This window comes from Enhydra lutris, unplaced genomic scaffold (genome assembly GCF_002288905.1).
Source record: "Enhydra lutris kenyoni isolate GAN:26980312 unplaced genomic scaffold, ASM228890v2 scaffoldscaffold46, whole genome shotgun sequence".
NCBI lineage: Eukaryota > Metazoa > Chordata > Mammalia > Carnivora > Mustelidae > Enhydra > Enhydra lutris.
The window spans coordinates 9,235,242-9,242,017 of record NW_019154130.1 but is presented as its reverse complement, the minus strand read 5'-3'; positions in this window follow the sequence as shown (position 1 = coordinate 9,242,017).

Genomic DNA, 6,776 nt, shown 5'->3' with positions numbered 1-6,776 from the left:
CCCACCGGTTCAGGTTTGATACCAACCATTTCCTGCCTCCCTCCAAATGGCGGTGTGGGGGCCCTGGCTGGAGACAGTTGGGGCCCTGCATCCCCACACCAACCCTCGTTCGCCAGTTGGTGGTCCCTGGCTAAAGTGACATCACTATTCTGTGCCTCGGTTTGGCCAGCTCTAAAAAAAATCCCAGAACAGGACCTACCTAGTAGGGCTCCCAGGGTTACATAAGAGCTGAAAATTAGTGGCGCTCATCGCTGCTGCTCCTCAGCCCTGGTGCCTTCTAAGTATATCGTACTTGTCTAAATCTGCTCCACTGAGAATTCTGTGAGACACATCCCACGGACATTTAGTCCAGGTGACCACTGTGGACAGACCAACTGGAAACAAGGGCAATAGTGTTCTCATTGGCCAGTGTGTGGTCATGGTCAGGAGCATGGAGTTGGGGATTCAGACAGACTCGGGTTCAAATCCCAGCTCTGTCATTTGCTGGCTGTGTGATCTTAAGAAAGTGACCTGACCTCTCTGAGCCCAACTGAAAGGAGGATAATAGTCATATCGGCTTGGCCAGAAGTTTGTGTGTCATCCTGGGCACTACAAAAGCCTGGAAGGACCCTCTCCCTTCCTACCTCCAAATGCCACCTCTCTGAGCCACCCAGAAGGGGCAGACCTCATATCTCAGGATCCTGGCCTGCCCCCCACACCCTGGTCCCTATTCAGTTGCTCACCTTAGCATATCCAGTTTTGAGGTCCCCACCATCCAAGGCAACCATTCATGCCAAGAACACAGGGCTCCCCATCCAGAGAGGATACCGGTCTGGCTCAGTGATAGCCCAGCCCGTGTTGGGCAAACCCCCTGCTGTGACAGCTGTGTCCCAGCCTGGCCTTTTGATCCTTCCCATGGGTCATGTGACCCTCTGTGACTACTGCTGGTCACCTCAGGTGTGCGGCATGTGACCATGGAGCAATTCCATGTTCCTGTAGACTCGACCCCTGATAACAACATCCGACATCCCCCAACTGAGCACTTGCGAATTCCAAGCGTCTGATGTTCACCTAGTCCTTCAATCTTGGCAACAAGCCTAAGAGATCCAAGAGCCCTGAACCCCATTTGAAAGGTAGAGACCCAGCATCCCAGAGGAGAGATAACTTCCCCCAGGGACAAACTCAAGTAAGCAGGGTACCCGAGTCTAGCTGATTCAAGATGTACTTCTTACCCACAACATATTGGGGGGATCCCAAAATGAGCAGAGCTCTCACACACAGAGTCTCCCCAAAACGGATTGAACAATGCCGTTTCGTACTGGTAACAAGGACAAGAGCCCCACAGAAAAAATATTCCAAAGACGTGAGCCAGCAGTTCATGAAAAGAAAATGCAGGTAGCCACAAGCCTCTGAAAATGTGCCAGCCTTGCCCTCAGAAAAAATACAAATTAAAACAATGGCGAGAAAGTAAATCCCCCCCCTGCCCTCCATTGGGCTGGCAAGGGTTAACAAAATCGTCAAAAATCAGTGCTGGTGGGCATGCAGGGAATGCACTTCCCTGACCCCTGACATTGCTGGTGAGACTGTGGGAAGTATCTGCTGGAGCCTTTTAACATTTCATATATCCATGCCTGGGGCGCCTGGGTGGCTCAGTGGGTTAAAGCCTCTGCCTTTGGCTCGGGTCATGATCCCAGGGTCTTGGGATCGAGCCCCGCATTGGACTCTCTGCTTAGCGGGAAGCCTGCTTCCTCCTCTCTCTCTCTGCCTGCCTCTCTGCCTACTTGTGATCTCTGTCTGTCAAATAAATAAATAAAATCTTTAAAAATAAAATAAAATAAAATAGCCATGCCCAAGTTGATCTGCCTCTGCTTTGGGGATTCTGTCCGACAGAAATAAAAGTGGTTGCACCAGAGGCAATGTCTGCAATGATGTTTATAGAACATTGTTGATATGGGGCAAAAACCCAGAGGCCCACCAATGCAGGAGTGTTTGCAAAGTTACAGTGCCCTTCTTTGTCCAACAGAATATTAAGCAACTATTACAAAGAATGATTGTAGACCTAAGTGTCCCTGCATGAGGGACACCCATAAAATGCCATTAATTTTTTTAAATGCAAGTTACAAAATAACATCCACATCGCGAGTCTGCCTTATAAAAATTTTATGAAATCCAAGTTGGGATACCTATATGAATATATTTGCATACACCAGCTCCTAACTGGCTGTCTGGGGCAGGGCAGGGGCAGGGTAGAGGGGTGTCAGGTCCTTAGAAAGGGTTGGGAGGGCAGAATGAATTTCGTCATCTATTGAATTGGCTTTCACACTTCAACTGCCGTTCTTTCTGCTGTTCCGGTAAGAAAGAAAAGACAGAATGATATGTGCAAAAATGCACACGGTGAGGCACCTGGGTGGCTCAGTGGGTTAAGCCTCTGCCTTCGGCTTGGGTCATGATCTCTGGGTCCTGGGATCGAGCCCCGCATCGGGCTTTCTGCTCAGCGGGGAGCCTGCTTCCCCCCCTCTCTCTGCCTGCTGCTCTACCTACTTGTGATCTCTGTCTGTCAAATAAATAAATAAAATCTTAAAAAAAAAAAAAAAACGCACACCATGACTCCTTTCCCACCTTGCTCCTTGCCCTGGCCCAAGCAATCCCACTTCCTGGTTTACACCGATGAAGGTCATAGCTATGTGTCAGCTTGGCTGGGCTATAGTCCCTGGTTGTTCCATCAAGCATTTGAGCTACTGGTGGCCATGAAGGAGTTTTGTAGATGTGATTAAAGTCCATAATCTGTTGATTTCAAGCAAATGAGACTATCCTGGATCACCTGGGTAGTCTTGAACCAATCTGTTGAAAGGCTTTAAGAGCAGAGCTGACACTTCCCCAAAGAAGAAATTTTACTTGTAATGGCTCATGCCCAAGACTTTTCTGCCAGCCTGCCCTCTGGATTTTGGACTCGCCCAACCAGCCCCCCACCCCCACCCCGCCGCCAGTCTTATAAATCCACTCCTTACAGTTCATCTCTGAATTTCGATCTTCTTCTGATTGTCCTACTGGTTGAACGCTGGCTGACACCGCTGTCAGCAGACTGTTAGGGGGCTTCTAACTGTCGCACAGCTGTAGAGATGGCTGTCCTGAACACTTGTGCGTAAGGCATGGCTCACATCTTCTCCTCTTCACTTCAGAAAAGCTCCGGAGCAAAGGCACACGTGTTTTTGTGGCTCCTAAGATGGACAGCTATCAATTACCAACTCACTTTCTACAAGGATTATTCCAATGGGGGACTCCCCCTGGCAATGTCAATGAAGGCACTTTCTCTGGAAATTGGGCTGCTGTGAGAGGTAGTGAACACCCCGTCCCTGGGGGGAGGGGGTTAAGTAGGTATGATGGGACCATTTGCTCACTCCTAGGGCAGCTAGGCTCAAAAGGGAACTAGGACTGTTTGCAGGTAAGACTCAGGCATCCTGAACGAACCTTCCAAGTTTCTGGGCCTCTTTGATTAAGACTGAAATTACTGGTTCCCTGGTTCCTCTTTGATGTACCCCTTCAAGCCTTACCACTTACGTGCATTATTCTGGGGTGCTGGGTGTTGGGCAGAGCTGGCCTTACCTTTGAGTGATGCAGGACGCTAGGTCCAGGGTGATAAAGGGGACTCACTTGAGGTCACACAGACGTAGGTGCAAATCCCATCCCTGCCACTTCCGAATGGGTGCCTTGGGGCCGGGACATTTATTTCCTGAACCTCAATTTCCCTGTTCTTGGAAATGGGGATTACTGTAGTCCTCACCCCATGGGCTGTTAGATGGGACAAGCATGTGAACACTCGCTACAAATGTAAGTCTTCAATAACAGTCCTTATTTATTTTTATTTGTTTGGCATTTATTTGTAAGATGCTGAGGACAGGACCAGCCTGTGCGTGATGCTATAGGCAGCTGTCCACCCGGTGGGATTTGAGGGTCCTTTCTGCTCCTACCTCCAAAGTATAACTCCCCTCTTCTGCTATGCTGGCCATCTCCATATGCACCATTAGTCACCTCTGTGGAGTAAAACAGGCTGGCACATAGCACCTTCCAGATATGGTCACATCGAGAGCTCACACATCGCACACTCTTCCTATCTCATGACTTTAACGTGTCTCCCCCTGAGAGATCACCTATGGTGTGACACACTGTCACTTCCACAACCAAGTCCTAAAAGGCAATGTGGCCGCTGGCCCGTCCCTTGGAACCTCACCCACATAGTCTGAGCTGCCCCTGCCTCTGGCCGTGCCATCTGGGAAGTCCGTTGCCTGCAGCCGCCCTGCTCCAAGAAAGCCCAGAGACCAGCTCATGCGGAGAAACCCCACGCAGACGCCCCAAGACCCCATGTAGAAAGAGGAACATCCGTCCAGGCAGCCCCTAGTCGCCCCAGCCCAGCTACTGCTGGACTGCATCCGTGTAAGAACCCACTCCAGGGCCACCCAGCAGAGCCATTCCTGAATTCTTGACTGGTGGAAGCCTGAAATCCTTTATTTACAACCAACATTTCCACCTACTGTGTGTCAGACTGTGTGGCAGGTCCTTCTACCCTTGGCAGTAATAACAATGGTGATAATAATTCCAGTAGCTTCTGCGTACCCAGCTTTTGCAAGAACTGGGCAGCGGGCTGTGGGGTTTGTGTGTATGATCTCAGTGCATCCTGACTACAGTCCTGTGAGTGCCTTGCAGGTGCTGTCCTTAACCCCATTTCCCAGATGAGGACACTGAGGGTCAAAAAAATTAAATGACTTTTCCAAGGTCAGGTAGCCAGGAAGTGGCAGAGTTAGGATCTGAACCTGGACTGGGTGACTTCTGAGGTCTTTCTATGATGACCGTAATGTCAAAATGGCCTTTCCCAGACTGGGAAATTGACCGTAACCCAGAACATGGCCCACCAAGAGCAAGGTGGGGGGGCGGGGCTGTGTCCCAGGCAATGTTTGTCTCCTCTCTCTGTCCCCATGATTCTTTTCCTCCCTTGACTCCTTCCTGGGATCTCCCAACACACGTTCATCACCCCCTCTACCCCCCAACTGCCCTAGGACACAAGGAGATAGTGGTCCGCTCGTCCAGCTGACCTAGGATGGTGACACTGAGTTCTTATGCTGGCTGGGCCACTGAGTACCAGTCAGGGCCCCTCAGGGAAGGACTTTGGCTCCAAACTCAGGAAGTTCGGAGCTACTTCCCAAAGCAGCGGGCGGCCTGGGAAGCAGCTGACCGACCCCAGAGCAGGCTCAGTCATTGCGGTGCCCAGCTGTGGGCACCTTGTGCTCACTGCCTGAATAGGCGTGCAAGTGAGCTTGGCTTTCACCCTGCTCTGATGGGCTCCCCGCTGATGGGATATCAGGCAAGCGGGTTCCCATATTGCAGAATGCATGGAATAATGACTGCAACCGTGCCTTCCGTGGAGGGAGTGTTTACTCAGCCACCAGCATGGGGTCCAGGGCTTTATATGCAGTGCTGGACTTCATCCTGCAGGGACCCCACGTGGTAGGTGCTATTATCCTCATTTTTCAAGGAAGGAAAGTGAGGCTCAAACAGTGTGTTTACCAAAGTTTGCACAGAAACCAGAGGCTCTGAGATTCCAAACAGAACATGCTCTAGACCACAGCGTCATCTGACTCAGAGTGGGGAACCAGAGGTATGCTCTCTTTGAAGGTAAGGAATCCGGGAGCGTGGGGGCGATAGAGGCGTTGGAGCGTGGCAGGGAGGGTGGAGAACTGGCGTTTGAGCTGGGCCGGGCGCCCGGGTTAAGAGTTTATCGGGTGGAAAAAGGGAAGTGTGGCCTCCCGGCGGGGAGCTCAGAAGGAGCAGAGGTGCAGCCCGTGTACGTGTGTAGCAGGGTGTTCGGGGAATGGGGAGCATTCCCCGGCCAGCGCGGGAGGGGAGTAGCGGCGGGGATACCAGATGAAGTCCGAAAGGGGCGCGAGGGCTGGACGCTGAGGGGCAACGCCCGCTGGAGTGGGGCCGCCGCCTGCAGGTGAAGGGGAAGCGGGACAGCCCCAGAGCTGGGCGGAGGCGTCGGAGGTGCATTTGCGGAAGCAGGGGCAGGCTGAGGGGCTGCCCCAGAGGGGACGTCAGCCCCCCTCTCTGTTCCAGCTGACCGCCCTACCACCCAGCGCACGGGGAGACGGCGGGAACCCGAACCTCCCCAGAGTCTGGGAATCGGGGAGGGGGGTACGAGTGCAGCACCGACTCCCCTGTCTTGATCTGTTTGCCATATTTTTCTTCTAAAAGCGTTGCTACGGGGCGGACTGCTGGCCCTAATCAGGAGGTCTCACGAACAGGGGCATTACAGGCAGGACCGCCGGAATATTTGTGGGTGAGGCAGGACCTACCCCCTCCTAGGACTTTCCCAAGCGTCCCCTATCACCGCGGATTCCCAAAGCATCTGGGAATAAAACCCTAGTTTCATCCTCTAACTGTCCCCTCTCTGGCCTCCTGCCATCTTTACCCTTCAGGATTTTATCTCAGCTTCTGCTTCAGCCGCACAAACCGAACCGACAGGCGCCGAACTGAAAGAAAGAGGACAGTCCCGGGACCTCACCGGAGCCTGTGCCTTTAAGGGAGGGGGCGGGGCCAGCCGTCGGGGGCGTGTCACTGGGCAGGGCCAGTGAGGGCAGGGCTGAAGCGGGACCCGCCCAGGCCGACTCGGCCTGGAAAGTGCCCGGGACTCTGCCACCGGCTGGGCCCCCGGATCCGCGGCGACGGGTAGCGGGGAAGGTCGGGCAACGCCTGCCGGCGGCGGGGCACCAGAAGGGCCTCGAGGCCCGGCGGGGTAGAGGTTC